This window comes from Equus asinus, chromosome 5, assembly GCF_041296235.1.
Source record: "Equus asinus isolate D_3611 breed Donkey chromosome 5, EquAss-T2T_v2, whole genome shotgun sequence".
In the NCBI taxonomy this organism is placed as follows: Eukaryota; Metazoa; Chordata; class Mammalia; order Perissodactyla; family Equidae; genus Equus; species Equus asinus.
The window spans coordinates 92805214-92825997 of record NC_091794.1 but is presented as its reverse complement, the minus strand read 5'-3'; the positions used below and the strand labels follow the sequence as shown (position 1 = coordinate 92825997).

General features: G+C 41.9%; 1 long non-coding RNA gene across 2 annotated transcripts; it reads left to right on the top strand.

Moving 5' to 3' along the window:
• The first annotated feature begins 1596 nt into the window (after positions 1–1596).
• Positions 1597–7967, top strand: LOC139045339 (uncharacterized). 2 transcript variants are annotated; one of them, XR_011503519.1, is made up of 4 exons: positions 1597–1733; positions 4954–5092; positions 5257–5319; positions 6516–7967. It is a non-coding gene; the product is annotated as an uncharacterized lncRNA (long non-coding RNA). The 2 variants fall into 2 exon arrangements; XR_011503520.1 differs by lacking the exon at positions 4954–5092 and having other exon boundaries at positions 1616–1733; positions 6516–6920.
• Positions 7968–20784: the final 12817 nt, after the last annotated feature.

Sequence of the window (20784 nt, the reverse complement as noted above, 5' to 3'; positions counted from 1 at the left end):
CAAATTCCAGCTTTGACGTTTAATGTCTGACCACCAGGAAGTTATTTCAGTTCTCCCTCCTCAACTTCCTTATCCATGCAGTGGAATTAAAACAATAATTCATAATGCAATGGGCCACAGGAGGGTTGTGTGGATTAAATAATGCATGACAACCACCTAGCACCGTTCAGGTACCTGCACCTAGCACTAGGGAGCCATTCAGTATTGGAGATACCTGCCCAAGGCCACGCAACTGAGGTAGGACTTGAATCCTTGTCAGTCTGATTCTAGAGCTCTTGTATCACATTACTTTTGTCTCCAAAGTCCCTTTGCCCTCAGTCTGGTTTTTTTTTCTCTCATCATGTTCAAGTCCATTTGTATGTGGAATTGAAAACTCTTGGCTCGAGACAGAGTCTGGCGAATCTATTTTCTAGATGTCTGCAGCCTGCATTCCAGGACCCGGGCAGGAGTTTACAGAAGGTTGCTGGTGGCTTGATTCTTTTCTTTGGCTTTTGAAGCCACGCTTTGAGGACATGCTTGGTTTGAGTGGGTAGAAACGGGCTGAGTGAGTCCTCTCCAGCAGGTTTCAAACATTCACTCGAGCCCTAGGACAGGTGGAATGGAGAAGTGGTTCATGAACTTTTTGTGCCTAGAGGACCAGTGGTTGGAGGTAGAGGTGATAAATTTGCATCTTTCGCAGCTTCTCTGGTGTTCTGATGGCAAGATCATTCATTCCACAGGTGTTGTGCACCTCATATGTAACATGCCCTGGACGCAGGGCAGTGAACAAGACAGGCATGGTTCCTGTCCTCTTGGAGTTTATTGTCTAATGGAGGAGACAACATTAGATCGTTACACAACTAATTATTTAAATTATAATTGTGATTGGCACCTCAAAGGAGAAACATGAAGGGCTATAAGAGCATTTATAACCTAGCAGCAAAGCTTATTCTTCCAAGGAATATGTCGGACTGTTGCAGAAGCTAAAACACATCCAAGACAAGCAGTTTCTCACCCACTGAAGCACCTTCTTGGAACCTGAGGAAGCCGTGGAACGGAGTTAGAAAACTGCTAATCTACATTCCTCTATAACGGATGTTGTGGCGTGCAACCCAGACTGTGGCATGCATTCCTGCCACACACCCCACTCCACTGGGAGGGATCTCAACTGAGTCCCTCTCTGGGAATGGCCCTGGGTGGAAGGGAGTTACCTAGCTCACGGTTATGCCCCCTCCAGGCAGTCTGCCTCCAACAACTGGTTAATGGGAGAGGAGCATACAAAGGCCTGGCCCCTTTGCCTCCATTGGAAACAACTCTGAAGGATTATCTCATATAGCGCTCCCTTTAGGATCACCCGAGGCCAGCACTGCAGCCCAATTTCTTCTGCCCAGTCCTGCTGCTTCTCACTCTCCTATGATATTGATCCCCACTAAACCTCCTGTATTCAAATTTCCATCCCAGAGTCTGCTTGCAAAGGTATGTGACCCAAGACACTCTCTTATCACAGATGGTGAAAATAAAGACCAGAGATGGAAAATGACTTGCTTGAGGTCTCACAAGCCTGAACCTTTAGGTCCTCTTCATAGTCTGTCACCATCCTGTGTCAGTCTTACAATTTCCTGTCCCGACTTTCTCTTCCTGAGGTGGGAGGCAACAGCTGCCATGCTGGAAGGAGCAGAAGAGGTTCTCACTCCCATCCCCTCTCCCGTGGCTGGAGACCTTGGGCAAGTCACTCCACCTCTCTGGGGAGAAGAGTAAGTTCACTGCCTGAGTGCTCTATCTTTTCTCAAGTCTGCTTGTGTGTGATGCCCCTGTCCTGAGAAAAACCATGTCGCAGCTGGTTATAGCAGCAGAAATTCTTTCCCCTCATGTCTGAATCACCTCTGACCTCACTAGTGGTTCCTGTTGCGGGGAGCCTTGAGCTTCTGTCCCAATTCTGGGGATCTAAACTCACATTTCAAGGAGGAACCTCTTTTTTTCTGTCTGTGTCAACATTATCAAGTGCTTACTCTGTCCCAGACACTGTTGGATGCTGGCACTGCAGCAATAAATGAGACAGACAGTCCAGGACTCAGACAGTCCTCCCTCTCAATGTGGGAGTTCCCAGAGGAACACCCTGGACCTGAAGGATGAGAAAGGACTGGCCAAGGATGGGAGGGGAGAAAGGAGCGTGAACAAAGATTTCTGGCAAAGGAGACAGCATGGGAGAAGCTTTGAAGCAGGACAGGGAAGGCAGCCTGGTAGGGCCAGAGGGAGCGGAGAGAACGTGAGGAAGGGTGAGGCCAAGAAGGAAGCCCAGGGGAGGTCTGGCATGGCCTTACAGGGCATGTTGAGAATTTTGGACTTTATACCATGGGCAATGGGAAGTCTTCAAAGGAGATTTTGTTGTTTATTACAAACTATATGCTATGGACTGAATGTTTGTGTCTTCCTCAAATTCATATGTTGAAAGCCTAATCCCCAGTGTCTTGGTGTTTGGAGGTGGGGCCTTTGGGAGGTGATTAGGTCAGGAGTGTGGATCCCTCATGTTGGGATTAGTGCCCTTATAAGAAGAGACGGGACAGCTTGCTTCCTCTCTCTCTCTCCCCACCATGTGAGACAACCAGGACGAGGCTCTCATCAGGAACCCAACTGGCTGGTAACGATCTTGGACTTCCCAGCCTCCAGAACTGTGAGAAAGAAATGTCCACTGTTTAAGCCACTCCGTCTAAGGTCTTTTTATTATAGCAGCCCAAACTAAGACACTAGATAATATTTATTACAAGAAGGCGTGGAGAAGGTAGTAAGACTTATTTAGGACTTCCTAGGTACCAGGTACTCCCCTAAGTAGTTCACAGGCATGACCTCATTTAATCCTCACAACAGCCCTATATAGTAGAGCCTATCATTATCTCCATTTTACAGATGGGCACAACTGAAACTAGACTCAAAAGTTCCCTCATGTGAAAAGGTTTTTCTGGCTCCCATCCCCACCCCAAGTACACATCTTCCTTCTTTGACCCAAGCTTACCAAGAGCTTCTATTTTTCCATTTTGTTTTCTGTCTACTATTATAATCATTTGTGTGGCTCACTCAATTCCCCATTTAATTGCAAGCCCCGTGCAGGAAGAGGCTTTTGTCTGCAAGCTCACTGCTCTATCTCCAGAGCTGAATAAATAAAATAAAATAGATGTGGAATGTATGTTTGTATCCATGAGGATCCTGGTCTGGTGCTAGGCCCAGGAGGGGGTGTTCCAGAAATAATAGCCTCCCCACGCTTCAGACTCGGCCTCTGCTCTGGGTGTCTCTGTCTGTCTGGCTGGCTGTTACATCGCCAGCTCTCAGACGTTCAGCATCAGTCTAGTGTGGCGGGCAAAGAGCTTGGACTTTGGAACCAGACAGATGAGGCTCAAATCTGAGTGCAAGTTCATCTGGAATGAGGCAGAGTATAAATAAACAGACCGAAGTACCTCTATGACCTTTGATAATTTTCTTTAATTTCCTCGTCTGTAAAATGAGAACGTTACCATCAAAAGTTTATTGTTGTCAGGATCAAATGAGAAAATGTTTATAGAATGCCTGTGTAATTTCATTCCTCCCTTCAGTGAAAGTCAGAGATTGGGCCAATGTCATTTTCTTAAACTCATAGCCTCAGTTTCCTCATCTGTGAAATGGAGCTGTGAGATGCAAGGTAATATAGAGTTCCCACGACCTAGAGTGCCCTTCTCCCAGACCTGTGTGGGTCTAGCTCCTAAACCTTCAGTTCTCACCTTCAATATCATTTCATCAGAGTTCTGATCTGATTCCTAACTCACTCTCTCTCATTTCTTTTTCTCAGCCTCACTCCACTCCTCTCATTTCTTTTCCCTTTGAACCTTTCATAATCTTTGTTGTTTCTTGCCTGTCTCCCTGTTCACTGTTGCATCCCCAATGTCTACCATAGTGCTAGAGTAAGTGTTCAATAAATGTTTGTTAATTGCATAAATATTTACTGATCACTTATTTATCATCAGGGACTGCTCTACACCACCCTAATCACAACCCTGGGACACAGGCGGAGCAGGGATTTTACCCATCTTACAGCTGTGGAAGCTGAGGTCTAGCAATATTAATATTGCCCAGGGACTTCCCAAACAAATTAGCCAGAGTTCTAGATTCCTTGGCCAATGCTCTTTCCACCCATCACTCTACCGCCTTCCAAGGAAAGGAGCACCGGAGGCCCAAGTACTAGTCCAGGCTCTGTTCCAACTTGTGGCTTGTAAGGTACTTCCCTGAGCCTTAGCCTATCTCTAAAATGGCCAGAATAATCCTTGCCCTGACTAGTAGTTAAAGCGAGAATCAGCTGACATAATGGGCTGGAGGCATTTAATAAAATAAAAGCACTATACGTGTTTATGGAGGATCTTTTTATACTAATATACAGAATCAACATTGACTTCAAAGACAAATCGCTGTGGGCTGGGGAAACCATGGAAATTTCCTAGAAGCCATGGCATTTCAGCTAGGCCTTGAAGATAGGTAAGATTTTGGGGAAACAAAACTCAGTGCCAAAGTCACAGACCAACCAAAGCAAGACCCTCCAGCCTCTGAGTTTTACTTTTCCCCCCAGAGGTTGATATTCTCCTCTAATTTGCATTTCCCTACCCTGATTTGTTTTTCCTTTCAAATCAAACTTATGGAAGTATAATTTGCATCCAATAAAATGCACACGTTTTAAATGCACACAGTTCCATGAGTTTTGACGAAAGTACACACTCGTACAACCACCACCCAAATGAAATTCCCTTGTGGCCCTTTGCGGTGAATCCCCAAACCCCCTTTCTTGTGTCCCTCAGACAACCACCTTCTGCTTTCTGTCACTACAGGTTTGTTGTTCTTAATCACTCATTTTGTTATTAGCAAATCACAAAGTTTTGCATTCAAAAATTAGAACAAAAATATAAATGCAACAAAATGTATTATTTCACTCGGCTTAAGACAATATTTTCATTCTAGGGCATTTGCTAATGGATTTAGCAGTCATTAGAAGAACTGACAATAACTAATGGGAGAAAGGGATTAATAATAATCATAGTTTGTCCATTCAGTGAAGACAGTTTAACCGCTGATAAAAACTATACTACAGCTAAAAAAGGTATGTGGATAACCCGATTGCTTCTTGAGAGATGATGGCTTACCTATAAGGCAATATTTGAAATTTAATTTAAATATTTCTTTGAAAAAGGCATTTTAAAAGAATGACGGATCAATAGTCATTATACAATTTTTCTGATTTCTTCCTTTTATTCTGTAATACAGAAATTAAGAATGATTCTGAAATTTCAAAGAGATGTCGACTTAAGGAAGAAATGGAAAGAAATGGTAAAGTTCTATTTTGGGATCTCTTGCTGACTAGGCAGACAATCATTATGTCAAACAGAGAAACAGTAAATAAGTAAGAGAAGTGTTTAATCTAAACTTAAGATAGTTAATGGTGAAACTTAATACCTGGACCATGTTATTTGGTTAAATTATAGCAACTCTTTTTTTTATTACTTTTTAAAATGTGAAAAATCAACAAATTATATGAGAAGGAAAACAAAATTGGGGGAAGGGGGGAAGGCAAAAGGGGTGATTAGGGTCACATGTGAGGGGATGCACTATAATTAGTGTTCGGGTGGTGAACATGATGTAATGTATCCAGAATTTGAAATATGAGGTACAACCGAAAAAAATAAAAATTAAAAAATAAATAAATTTAAAAAGAAAAAGAAAACAAAATTATCTTCTCATTGTTCTAACCATGTCAAACAAGTTTGTAGTCATCTCCTGAAAAACAGCCTTATATATATAACTCTCCTGCATAAATATCTTCGATGGATCCATTTTGACATCTTTTTAGTTTTGCATTCAAGTACAGATTAGTTTTGCCTGTTCTATAATTTCACATAAATGGAATTATACAGTATGTACTGGTTTACATAGTTTCACATAAATGGAATTATACAGTGTATATGGTTTCTTTGGCTTAGCATGATGTTTTTAAGGTTTATTCATGAGTTTCCTATATCAGTAGGTCATTCCTTTTTTATAGCTGGGTGCTATTTCAGTGTATGAATATATCACAAGTCATTCCTCTTTTCACCAGTTAGTGAACATTTGGCTTGTTTCCAGTTTGGAACTATTTAAATTAAGCTGCTATGAATATTCAGTCATAAGTCATTTTGTGGACACATATCTGCTTTCTCTTGGGTAAACAGGGGTAGAATTGCTGGTTTATATGGCAAATATATGTTTAACTTCACAAAAACTACCAATACGTTTTCTAAACTGGTTGTACCATTTTACACACTTACCAACAATGTTCAAGACTATCAGTTGCTCCACAGCCTCTTCAACACTTGGTATAGTCGGTCTTTTTCATTTTAGCCATTTGAATAGGTCATGGCCTCAAAATTTTTAAAGTGAGCCTAATTGAGGTATAATTTGCATACAATAAAATTATAACTGCTGGTCCTCCAGGACCAGTTTCACTGACGCTATTTTATCAAAAGAGTGATTAAGAAATTGTCTTTCAGAAAATTTGCAATGTCACAAAGCCAGAGCATGCATGGAAGAAGAAATCTTGACCTGAAATGACCGCAGAACCAAGGATTCTCCCCCCAAATGGAACAAAAGGACCAGGACATGACTGGAACTTAAAAAGTCAGACTCTAATCAGAAGCAAGGGGTCCATCATTCAGGAAGATCTGTGTCAAAATCCTTCCCGACCTTATCTTGAAAGTTTAGAAGCTTACCATAAATGCTTGAAACCCACCAATCAAAACCTCTCCCACTAGCATTTCTACATGCTGGCCTGTTCTCCCTAACCTCTTAAATTACACCCCAAATCCTGAATTGGGGAGACAGATCTGAGGGCATATGCCCCCTGTCTCCCTGAAGATTGATCTGGCAGAATAAAGCTGTTTTCTTTCCCAAAGGCTCATGCTGTAATTAATTGGCTTATTTATGTGCATTGGGCAAAAGAACCTCATTTTGTGCATTAGCAAAATTTACCCATTTTAAGTGTACAGTTCATTGAATTTTGACCAATGTCTATAGTCATGTAACCATCACCACATGACCATATGAGATATTTTAATCTCCCCTCAAAATTTCCTTGGGTTCCTTTACTATCTGTCCTATCCCCCAACCCCAACCCATAGCAACCACAGATCTGCTTTGTCACTATAGTTATGACTTTTCTAGTATTTCATATAAATGGAAGTATTCATTGTGTAATCTTTTGTGGCTGGCTTCTTTCAGTTAGCCTAATGCTTTTGAGATTCACCATGTTGTTGTGTATATCAGTAGTTCATTCCTCTTTGTCACCGAGTAGAATACTATTGTATGGATGTATCACAATTTGTTTAGCCATTCAACGGTTGAGGGACATTTGAGTTTGCAATTTTGGCTCTTACACATAAAGCTGCTATTAGTGTGGGCATAGGTTTTCATTTCTCTTGGGTAAAAACATAGGACTGAAATTTTTGGGACACATAGTAAGCATATATTCAATTTTATAAGAAATTTCCAAATCATTTTCCAAAGTGGCTGTATCATTTTGTAGTCCCACCAGCAACATATAAGAGTTCCACTTGCTCTGCATCCTTGTTGACACTTGGTATTGTCAGGCTTTTAAACTTCAGCCATTTTCACAGATGTGTGTGGTATCTCATGATTTTTAATTTGTATTTCTGTGATCACTAATGATGTTGAGCATCTTTTCTTGTACTTATTGGCCATTTGTATATTTTATATATCTGTTGAAGTGTCTTTTTAAATCTTTTGCTGATTTTCTTTATTGGGTTATTTGTTTCTTTATGATTAAGTAGTAAGAGTTCTTTATATATTCTTGATATTCTAGATTGGTTCTTTGTTAGATATATGAATTGCAAATGTTTTCTACCAGACTGTGGCTTACCTTTCCATTCTTTAGAAGAACAGAATTTAATTGTGATAGAGTTCAATATACCAATTTTTTTTTCTTTTATGACTTGGGTTTTTTGTGATCTACCTAAGGAATCTTTGCCAAACCCAAGATCACAGATATGTTCTCTTGTGGGTTTTTTCCCCAGAAATTTTATCTTTAACATTTAGATCTATGATTCATTTCATGTTTATTTTTGTTTATAGTGTGAGGTAATGGTAGAGGTTCATTTTTTTCCTTCAAATATCTAGTTGTTCCAGCACCATCTGTTGAAAAGATTATCCTTTCTCCATTTAATTATTTTATTACGTTTGTTGAAAATCAATTGACTGAACACAGGTGAGTCTAGTTCTGATTTCTTTAATCTGTTCCATTGATTTATATGTCTATCCTGGCCCTGATATTTAAATTTTTAATGTATTTTTCACTATTTTATTACATGTATTTCCTGTAAATAAACTCCACTCTTTTGTGGAACCAGACAGGAAAAAATAAAGAGATATTTTCTATTCACTACAGAAAAATCAGAAAATACAGATAAGCATAAATAAGAAAATAAAAATTGCTAATAATTCAACCCTAGAAAGTATTGCTGGGCCAGCCCTGTGGCACAGCGATTACATTCCCACATTCCACTTCAGCAGCCTGGGGTTCACTGGTTCAGATCCTGGGTGCAGACCTATGCACCACTCACCAAGCCGTGCTGTGGCAGGCGTTCCACATATAAATTAGAGGAAGATGGGCACGGATGTTAGCTCAGGGCCAGTCTTCCTCAGCAAAAAGAGGAGGATTGGCAGCAGATGTTAGCTCAGGGCTAATCTTCCTCAAAAAAAAAAAAAAAGAAAGTACTGCTTTTTTTTTTGTAGAATTTATCTTCTAGATCTTCCTTCTATGCTTAAATATGCTAAAAAATGGCAACATATTAGACTGTCAACTACAGTCTATCTTACAATCTGTTTTCTGCCTCCACAGTATATTGTGGAGTATATTCAATTAAATCAGCGGTTCTCACTCTAGGATGACTTTATGCCACAGGACACTTGGCAAAGTCTGGAGACATTTTTTGGTTGTCACAAATGGGAGGGTGCTACTGGCATCTAGTGGGTAGAGGCCAGGGATGCTGCTAAACATCCTACAGTGCACAGGACAGTACCTTACTGCAAAGAATTATCCAGTCCAAAAAGTTAATAGTCCCGAGGTTGAGAAATCCTGAATTAAATAATGCATATAATGTGTTCAGTAGGACACTTGGCACATATCAACTTCTTGGTAAATGGAAAACAAATAACTTTGGAGAAAAATGTTTCCAGGAGCGGGAATATGGGTTTGATGCATCCAGATCCCCATGGTCCTTTTCCCAAATATCCAGCCGTAAGGCTGTTATGAGGTGAGGGGGCTCACAATTAAGAACTGGTTTTATCACCACAAATTCCTTCGCAACCAAAGGGTGAGGAGTATGTTCAACACAGGAGACCTGCAGCCTTGGACCTTGGCCTCCTCTGTGTGGGGAGGAGGGAAGGCTCACACATTCCCCCTCCCCCACCAGGCAGCGTCTCCTTTGGTTGGAGTTCCAGCTGTTGTCTGGGTTAGTGCAAACAAAGACCTTTGGGCTGTCCCAGATCCAAGATTTACAGCCCAAAGGCTCCTCCCAGTTTACAGGAGTGCTGGGAAGACACATTCCAAGTCAGCAAGAATTAAGTGGGCCCCCAGGGGGTGTGTGTGTCACGTGGTCTGATGACACAGGCAGGATAAACTGGAGACGGGCAAACTACAGTCCAGCGGAAAGTGAAGTCAAAGAGGTGTTTGATTCAGTTCAACAGAGTCAAGCATTTCGCAACAGTCACTGTGCTCCTACTGTGTGCTGGGCGCTGTCTGGCTGTGTCCCTCTCTTATGTGGGAGGCAGTGTGGAACACTGGTTAGGAGCATAGTCTATTGAGAAGACGATATTTGAGTCCAGGTCTGCCAGCACTAGGTATTTGCCCTTTGAAAGGCATGTCACATCTCTGACACACATAGTATATGCTCAATAAATTACGTATGTGTGTGTTTCAGTCTTCACAAAAAATTGTGAGGTAAGGGCTATTATCATCCCTATTTTACAATAGAAGAAACCAAGGCTCAAAGAGGTGAAAGGCTTTGTTCAATGTCAAATTAAGTGGCAGAGGATCACTGTGACAGACTTTTGGGAAATAGAAGGCGAATAAGATGCAGTCCTTGTCTTCAACAAGCTTAGTCTCATAGGGGAGGTAAAGACAGGTAAAAATCTAATTCCAAGCAAAGAGACAATGAGAGAGGTGCCAATAAAGAGCATTCAAGTGGAGCAGGGCGTTAGGAGGTCAATTCCAGATGGGGGCAATCAGGAAGGCTTCATGGAAGAAATGGCAGTTGAACTGGTGGTCTTTGAAGCTGGGTAGGCTTGAAAGTAGACAGTGAGACTCTTCCTTGAGAGTGAGGTCCTGAGAAGTAGACCACTGGGTTGGGCCATAGGATCTGTGCCTATGGGGGCAGCAACAGACGATTTGGCTGAAAAAGTTAATAAATTGGGGCAAGACTATTTGTTTGGTGGAAATGGGCAGGGGTAATGTTCAAAATAGTTAAACACTGGAAGGGCATAGGCACCAACTGATCAGAATGGATACTGAGTTATAAACAACCTCCATGGTCATGAAGTTGGGGACAAACTGAATACCAGGCTGAACATTCTGGAAAGGATGTCAATACCCACCCAGCCTCCTTTACACCTTTTGGAAACAGCATGCTCCTATTTTGCTTTAGAGATCCACTTATCCTACTCTCATTCTGTATAGTTCTGGTGGGCCTGACCCCACCTTTATATCTCCCGATGTGGGCACGTGATTGAGTCTGGTCTAGCCAATTAGAATACAACAGTGCTGGATACAAAGACGGACATAGAACCCAAGCTGGGCCAGTGAGAATCCTCTCCAGCACATTTGTTGGGACTCTTGGGAAAAAAGCAGCTCTGTGTCACCAGGGAAGCTAAGAGAAAGGAAAGTCAAGTTTAGAGATTAAAGAGAGAGACAGAGAGACAGACAGAGACGAGACAGAGTTAGAGAGAGAGAGACCAATTTCTTTATGATTCTTTTTGAGTCTCTAGATCCAGATGTGCCTGAAGTCTTTACCCATCCTCTTCAATTACAAGAGGTTGGCTTTTTAATCATTTGGAACTAGAAGAGTTCTAATATAATTATGAGGGGTCTCAAATGTCATTCTAGGGAGTTCTGCATAGGCTCTGGAGAGACCTCTCAGTACCTGAGTTCTCTTACCTTAAAATAGGTAATAGTAGTATCTACATTATAGGGTTGATATGGGGATTAAAGGAATTAATATATGTAAGATGCTTTAAAATGGTGCCTGACATGCAGCAAGCGCTACGGTTAGTTGTGATCACATTATTATTATTCCAGAAGGCACTTAAACTTCTCATTGAGAAGTTTAAGAACCACAGCCCTGGATTAGTTTCTATTGCTGTAACAAATTACCGCAAATTTAGTGGCTTAAGACAGCAGAACTGTATTCTCTTACAGTTCTGAAGGCCAGAAGTCAGAAGTGAGTCTTAAAAAAATGGGGCTAAAATCAAGGTGTTGCCAGAGCTGGTTTCTTCTGGAGTCTCCAGGGGAGAATTCATTCCTTGTCTCCTCCAGCTTCTGGCGGCTGCTCTCATTCCCTGGCTTGGAATCACATCACCCCAATCTCTGCTTTTGTCATCACATTGCCTACTCCTCTTTTGTCATCAAATCTTCCTCTATCTCTGTCTTATAAGGATGCTGATGATTACATTTATAGCACGCTTGGATAACGTCTCCATCTCAATATCTTTAACGTAATCACATCTACAGAGTCTCTTTTGCCAGATGAGGCAATATTCATAGGTTCCAGAGATAAGGAACTGGACATCTTTGGGGACCAATTTTTGGCCTACCACACCCTTGATTAAAAATATCTTTTTCTCTTCTAATATTAGGAAATGAATCCAGTAATCAGTAGAATAGCAATGATACAACGGGCCTGGGGCACGTGGCTGTGACAGTGGTACTGGTTGCTTTTCACCATTTCTGGCTGAGTGATAAACCCTTAGCTCAGGAGGGGCGATTCTGGTTTGGAAGGGAGGAAGAGGCAGACTTTGGCACAGCATCCTAATAATAATTTATGGAGAGTTTTCTATGTTCCAGGAAATTTACATCTTTTATCTCTAAAAGACAATTTTGCAAAGTGGGCGTTTTATAGAATAAGGAAATTGAACCCTAGCAAGGGTAAGCCACCTGCCCCAGGTCACAAGGACAATAAGCAGCAGAGCCAGGATCTGAACTAAAGTCTGCATAATGTGGACTCCAGAAGCGCAGGCCCTGGTTGCCACATCAAGTTGCCTCTTGAGAAATAGGAGCTTCCCAGCCTCTAAGACATTCCCTCTCTTCCTGACATTGGCCCTGGATGGTTGTTAGACCAGAATAACAATCAGGAGATGTTGTATACAACTTAGGCACCCCAGTTTAGTCATCCATGATGCCTCAGGGACCAGAGTTTACAGACTGTGCTTGGCACCTCCGTCAGGGCTTTGACAAGCAATGTGTTTGTAAGACACAATGTCCTTTCAAGGCTCAATCAAACAGCCCCAGCCTGCCTGCTCTGACCAGCAGAACAGGCCCCCAGGCTGAGTCACTGCCTATGTTGTTTCACAACCTGTTTGTGCATTAAGGTGGCAGAGGCAAGGAAGGTCACTCTGCGTGGCTAGTGTCTTCTTGAGCTCCCGGACAGAAAGGTGGCTCCCAGTGACAGGTGCAAGGAGAGCTTGGCTCACCTCGTACCCACCCAGTTCTCACCCAGAGGTTTCTTCAATTTCTTCTAGGCTCTTTCTTTGACCTTAGGTACAATCCTGAACCAAGTGAAGTTTCAACAAGCCTCAGTTCCTCATCTGTAAAATGGGAAATGTATACCTATTTAAATGATTGTGCACTTTACATGCACTATATAATTTAATATTTACAGCAAACCAGTGAGGTAGAGCTATTATTTCATATTACAAATGCAGATACTGAGCATCAGAGATGTTATATCACACAGCTAGTTAGGGCAGGGTCAAGAATCGACCCCGAGTCTGTATGACTTAAGGGTTTGGGTTCAGAAAGGAATAGCAAGAGAAAAGTCTGGCCACTGTTCAGCGCTTGCCATTCTATTCTGAGTCATTTGGGAAAGTCTCTTCTGCTCCTTGGGTCTTGGTTTCGTCATCTGTTCTGTGGGGTAGAGGAGAAGGAGCTGGACTAATAAATCAAAAAGCTCACTTTTAAGTCTATGATCCTCTGATTTCATGTGAGAAGGTCTTTCCCTTAGTCATGGTTTCTATTTCCTGCACAGCCCGTTCTTGCCTCTTCTGGGGGAAGAACGGACAACAGTGACGAAGAATTCGTCCAACTTGGAGATTTGTCAAAAAGTCTCAGCTCTTATTTACAACTTTTTCATGACTTCCATTGAGCCGTGTCCACATCCATAAAATGGGGATGACCATTATAGCTGCAACCCAGTCACAGCACATAGCACTGCGCTACGTGTGTCATAGACATTTCCTTTTATCTTCATAATGGCCATAGGAGCGGATGTCACTGCTTGAGGTCATCCAGCTTATAGGATGTGGAGTTGGCATCTCAGCCTGGGTGAGGTGTGCCTGCTTCTTTGTCCTTTGCCGCACTGCCTGTCCTCTCTCCTCTTATCTCTCATTCCTGATGGTGGGAGAATGGACTGAAACCAATGAAAAGCACTTGGTGAACTGTAGATTGCTGTGCACATGTGAACTATCAGGAGTTATTACTAGCACTCTTTTTCCCACTGGAGTGGGAGCCAGGACCTGAGTCTTCAACCATTTTTGCACCCACAAATAACGCCAAGGTGGGAATTTCCATGGGTTCTTGGTACATAATTGCCAACTGATCTAATTCTATTCACTAAAGAAAAGCAAGTAGGATCAGTCAACAATACCTTGGCCAAGCAGGAAGGACAACAACGTCGGGAATTAGCTCCCTGTTTGACTTGGTCATTACTGAGGACCCTGTGCCCGCTTTCACCTTCGTTTATTCTTGGTTTTTCTCTGCCATTATGATTTTTGTCATTGCCACATTCTCACTCTTTCTCCAAGGAAAAGAAAAGCAAGCAGAAAAGCCAAACACAACTCCTTGTCAGTTCACCTATCCTGACCTCCATTTTCACTTCTTTCCCACCTGCTGGAGTCTCACAGAGGCCATACACCTGTCCTGTCACCCCTGACAGCTTCATCCTCCAGCAGGGTTTCTCCTAGATTTCTGTAGTTCTTGCGGGTGCTCCAATCTATTCACTCTTCTCTGCTTCCTAACGGGGTTAATTCTCTCTCTGACTCTGTTTTTTGATTTATCAATATTTATCGTGTATCAAATCCTGTGCTTAGAATTGCAGTGACTTTCCAATTTTTCAAAATGGAGAAAGCAATTTTTCCTAAATATTAGAATTTTTTGTAAAACATTAGAATTTCTTCCAATGAGCATATAATGTTCTTGTAACCAGAAAAAACTTATAAAGTATTTTGCATTATTTTAATCAATTTTATCAACATACATTTACATACAACTAAAATGCACCCATTTAAATGTACAGCTTGATGAGTTTTGACAAATAGATACACCTGAGTAACTATTGCCACAATCGAGATTTAGAATATTTCTGTTTTCCCAAAAGTTCCCCTGTATCTCTTTGCAATCAATCCTTCTCATTCCTCACTCCAGCCAAGCAGAAATTTGATTTCTTTCAAGTGAGATTAGTTTTGTCTGTTCTAGAATATCATATAAACGGAATCATGCATTATGTATTCTTTTGTGTCTGGCTTCTTTCACCTAGAATATTTTTAGATTCATCTATCTTGTGGCATATATTAGTAGTTTGTTCTTTTTTATTGATGAGTAGTATTCCATTGTACATATCACAGTTTTTTTGTCCATTTACTTGTTGATGGACATTTGGTTTGTTTAAGTTTTTCTTTTTTTCTCTTTAAGTAACACACACTCATCAAAAATTTAGAAAACAGACACAAGTGGAGGAAAAATAATCTCCAGTCTCATTAACCAAAAAGTTATTGCTAGCATTAAAAAGTTTTAGTTTTTTCCTCTGTGCACAGATGTTTTGGAGACTATATAGTTAGAATCATATTGCACATATGACTTTCTAACTAGCTTTCTTAGTTGATATTATAAGTATTTCTCACACTATTTCTTTTGTAACCTTTTTTTTTTTTTGAGGAAGATTAGCCCTGAGCTAACTGCTGCCAACCCTCCTCTTTTCGCTGAAGAAGACTGGCCCTGAGCTAACATCTATGCCCATCTTCCTCTACTTTATATGCGGGACGCCTACCACAGCATGGCTTGCCAAGCGGTGCCACGTCCGCACCCGGGATCCGAACCGGCAAACCCCAGGCAACCGAAGCAGAACGTGCGCACTTAACCGCTGCACCACCGGGCCGGCCCCTTTGTAACCATTTTTAATGGCACATAATATTTTATTACTAAAATGTAGGCTCTGTCAGGGGAGAGATTTAGGTTGTCTTGCTTATTCTTATATTCCAAGAGCCCAGAACAATGTCTGGCCTACAGCAGGCACACAATAAGTGTCGACTCAATTATATGCCACAGTTTGCCTTGCTATGTCTATAAGGACACGCCAGTTCTCCTTAAAGTTTTCTTTTCCTTAGTTCTGTTTTTAATGTTTATGTCCTGCCTTCTCAACCAACCTACTTGAAGGCAGCGTCTGAAAACACTCATCACATGCTAAGCACTTTGTATGTGTCATCTATACTCTTCACAGCAGTCCTGTCAAGTAGATAATCTCCCTCATTTACAGATTAAGAAGCAGATTCAGAGAAATTAAGTGACTAGCTCAAGGCCACACACCAGTATGTAGCCAAGTCCAGATGTGAACCATGTTTGTTTGTTTTTAACCCATGTTTAATAGAGTTCAACTCCCAAATAATATTGGGAATAGTCAAAATTTTTATTCATACTCATTATGCGCCAAGTGCATCAGTTAATCCTCATAACAACCTTAGAGGAAAGTACTAGCATTCTCACTGGAGAGATGAGGACATGAAGTTCACAGGCAAAGTAACTTGCCCAAGCTTACACGGCCAGACAGTGATCGAATTTTAACTCAAACAGCCTGACTCCAGGGCCCATCTTAAACTCTAAGCACTAGTGTGTTATGTTAACCCGCACCCTTCTGCTTCTCCATGCGGTCTCCTTGGGCTTCTTTATCTCCTCTGGGCTGTACACAGAGGCTCTCTCAGGAAATGTTTGAATTGATAGTGTAGATGATGGCATATGATCCTCTGAGCCAAGGAAGGGGTTAATGATGATGAAATCTTAGGGAACAAGAAACAAACCCTTTTACTTCCAAAGATACTATATGGCAGACACATGATTCTTGCAGCTCTGAGACTGGAAGAACACCACCTGCATCAGAAGGCTGGGATGAGGATTAAATGAGTGATCCAGATTCGCAGAAAGTGCTTACTCCAGGGCTTGGTACAGTACCCAGTAAGCATGCACTAAAGAGGAGCTGTCAAAGGGCCTCCATCGAGGAAATTCGAGACCCAGTGGGTTAATTATCGTCAGATTGAAAACAACACTGACTTCCCCAGACAGACCCAGGAGGGGAGAAACCCAAACAGACAGTTACAGTTCAGCTAAAACAGAGCTAATCTTTAATCTTTTATGGATATGTGTAATACATTAACTATTATAGCCTGTCCCCTCGAGGCACACCTGGTCAACCAGAGGCTGGGGTTGGGTTAGCAGGGCTAAGTAGAAAGAGGCAAACCAATAGGCCAATTACCCTTCTGCAGCAGACTTTCTCAGGCCCCTGTCTTGAGATTAAGAGGGTGAAGTGGCTGATGCTGCCTGTCTACAAGGGGTGGGGTAGGGAGGTGAACTCTTGAGTCAGCAGCCAATGAAGACTACAAGGCCCAAAATAACCTGGGGTGTTTTACCTGTCTGTCAGTAAACCAAACTCCTTAAGAGCAAGAATCGTCTCATTTATCATTTGTCATCGGGTGTTTGCTGTTGGTGGTCATTATTAACAATGATGCTGTTGTTTTCACAACAGGAAAAAAAATCCAAAGGTGAAGAATTACTAAGGCTAGGTTTCTTGACAAATTATGAAATCATAAGCTTCAATGACCATAGTTTTCAACTCTAAGATGTACTTTGTGTCCATTTTTATCAAGCTTTGTCTTATAATACACATGTGCATGTACGTGGAGGTGTTTCTCAACTGCCCGAAACTCTTATTAAGTAAATGCTCTGACTTAAAGGAGATAGCGTCTAGGAATCAAGGCAACATCATAGCTCAATCTTCCACTCCAGGCAAGAATCCTTCCTACCATAATCTCTGCTTCAATATTTTCACTGGAAGAGAGTTTTCTTCTCATCCAGGCAGTCCTTTCCATCTCTGTCACTGCGATCAGCAGTCCCTTATATGAAGCTGAAACCTGTCTCCCTGTAATTTCCACGCAGCATTTCTAGTCCTGTCCCCTGGAACTACACAAAATAACTCAAATTTTCCTTAGGAAACAGCGTGACTTAAGACAGTAAGCAAAGTCTCTGGAGGCAGACAGATACGGAAATCTCGACTCTACCAATTATTAGCAAGTAACTTAACTTTTGTTCTCTCGTCTATTAAGTGGGTTAAAGTACCCATTGTTGTGAGATTTAAATGAGATACATATGTATAAAGTATCTGGCACCTGATTCTCAACAGATGTAAGATACTGCCCTCCTCTTCCTCTCTCTCCTTGCTGGCTTTGTCATAATTTTATAGACTTGCAGGTACATGTTATGTTCCACCCTTCTCAAGACTTTTCCAAATTAAACATTCCCCACTTCCTAAACCCTTCTCCTAATAATAACTCTGATTCATGCATACCTATAACATACAGCATGCGCCAGGCACTGCCGAAGGCCTAAGTTAAATAACTTGCCTAGGGCCACATAAGCAGTGGCCGGGATTCAAACCTCGATCTGTCTGGCTCTAAAGCACCACCTTCCAATCTAGATCCTACAGCAGTGCTGTCCAATAGAAATACAATGTGAGGGGGCCAGCCCAGTGACACAGCAGTTAAATTCACACGGTCCGATTCGGCAGCCTGGGGTTCGCCAGTTCAGATCCGGGGTGCAGACATGGCATGGCTCGATGGGCCATGCTGTGGTAGGTGTCCCACATATAAAGTAGAGGAAGATGGGCACAGATGTTGGCTTAGGGCAGGTCTTCCTCAGCAAAAAGAGGAGGATTGGCAGCAGATGTTAGCTCAGGGCTAATCTTCCTCAAAAAAAAAAAAAAATGTGAGCCACATACGTAATTTTAAATATTCTAGTAGTGACAATGAAAAAAAGTAACAAGAAACAGGTGAAATTGAACTTAATAATATTTTATTAAACTCCAAATACCCAAAATATCATTTCAACATGTAATCAATATAAAAAATTACGGAGATATTTCATATTCTTTTTTTGAAGTATGTCCTCAAAATCCAGCATGTGTCTTACACTTATAGCATATCTCAATTTGACCTAGCCCACATTTCAAGTGGTTAATAACAACATGTAGCTCATGGCTGCCATATTGGGCTGCACATACCTAGAGAAAAGTTTCAGTGTCCTCAGCTTGGAATTTAAGGACTTTAGGGACATAGGATGACTAAATATAGGAGACCAAGAAAATCACTTAATAACCCTTCTGCTAACCTCTGCTCTCTACCAATCATTCTCTCAACAAAAACAATATTTAGCAAGTGTCTGCACTGTCAGGCATCATTCCAAGGGCTGGGGGTACTGTAGTGAATAAAACAAAGTCCCTGCTTTCATGGAGCTTATGATTTTTTTGGGAGGAGGGAGGAGATAAACAAATCGGTAAATAGGCAGGGTGTCACCTAGTCAAATGTGCTAGGAAGAAAAATACAGCAGGGGGTGGGGGGTGGGGGTGGGCAGGGCAGGTGGGGGATGGCAGTTTGAAAGAAGCGGTCAGTGAAGACCTCTCTAACAAAGGTTTAAGCAGAGATCAGAAGGAAGCAAGGGAGTGAAGCCTGCAGTGCAACGGAAAAGGAGAGTTCCGGGTAGACTGTACAACAATTACAAGAGACTTAAGATAGGAGCATCCTTGACATGTTCAAGTAAGGGCAATGAGAACAGAGTGGCTGGAGCTGAGCAGATGGGATGGGGGCAGACACAGATGGTGATGGTTGGAATATGGTCACAGAGGTAAGAGGTGATGAGGGCAGATCATGTAGGCATAATGAGGACTTTGGCTTTTACTCTGAGTAGATGCAAGCCCCGAACTGATGACAACGCTGGAGATAAGTCAGCTGAAATGCAATGGTTATACCTTTTCCACAGGGCTATGCATATAGGAAGCAGCCAATAAACGTCAGCTCATTCCTGGGGAAATACTAGTTCGTAACACTAAGGTTGAGAGCCTAGCGGGAAGATCCATCTTAATTCCCACCAGGTCATTCTAGAAAGCTGAAGAGGGAATTGTGTGTAGGTACGTGTGATTTGCAGTCCATGCTTATGGTCTTCTGTTCTGATGAAAACTGGCCAAGAACTGGTCCTACTACTTTGAGCCCAATCTAGTGACTGTCTGGGAAGCATCAACGTATGAACTTTTCTCCTCCTTTGCTACCACTAATTGTAATAATTTGGGAAATTCACCGCAGAGAAAGAGTCCAGGAATTCAGAAGGAAATATGGCAAAAAGACAGGTGTGGTGTCAGAAGGAACTGAATTCGAATCTGCTTCTGCCATTTGCTGGCCATTTGGCTTTGGGCAAGTCACTTTACCTCTCTGAGCCTCTTTTTCTTCCTCTGTAAAGTGGAGATGGTAATATCTACCTTTTAGCAGTATTTGGCATATTTACACACATACAGTGTAAAGTTGTTGGTATGTAGCAACTGTCCAATAATTGGTAGCTATTGCAATGCGTTCAACAAAATTTCTGAACACCCACTACACGTAAAGCACATTGTTATGGACCGAATGTTGGTGTCCCCCCCCTGCCCCGCCCCGAAATTCATATGCTGAAACCCTGCTCCCCAGTGTGATGCCAGTAGGAGGCAGGGCCTTTGGGAAGTGATTAGGATTAGATGAGGTCACGAGGGAGGTGCCCTCATGAATGGATCAGTGTTCTTATAAGAATCCTGAGAGAGTTTGCTTTGCTCTGCTCTTCACTGTGTGAGGATACAAGAAATCGGCAATCTGCAGCTCAAAAGACGGCTCTCAGCAGAACCCAACCACACCAGCACCCTGATCCCAGACTGCCAGCCTCCAGCACTGTGAAAAAGAAACTTCTGTGGTTTATAAGCCACCCAGTTTATGGTATTTTGTTCTGGCAGCTCGAGCTGACTAAGACACATCTATACATAAAGAAAATACATGATTCTTCCCTTCCAGATGTTTACAGTCTATCCAAGGAGATGAGACATGCATAAAATATATTCAGTAAGACCGAATGTGCTTGCTCAAATGAGAGATTTAAAATATAATAATAATACCTACCGTGTATTGATTGCTTACAATAAGCCAGGCACTATGCTAAGTGTTTCATAAACAGCTCATTTTATTTTTGCAACCTCTGTTTTAGAAAGTACTGTTTTTATCTCTATTTTACAAAAAAGGAAGCTGAGGCTGAGAGAGGGGAAGTGAATTGCCCAAGGTTGCACAGCTGGGTAGTGGCAGAGGACAGAAGTGAGCCCCATTCTAAGCTCCAGGCCTCCCATCCTTATCAGAGAAACCCACCCCTATAACTCCTAGGCCTTGTCCAAGTTTTACCATATTGTTCACTCATTTCCTGTCTTCCTT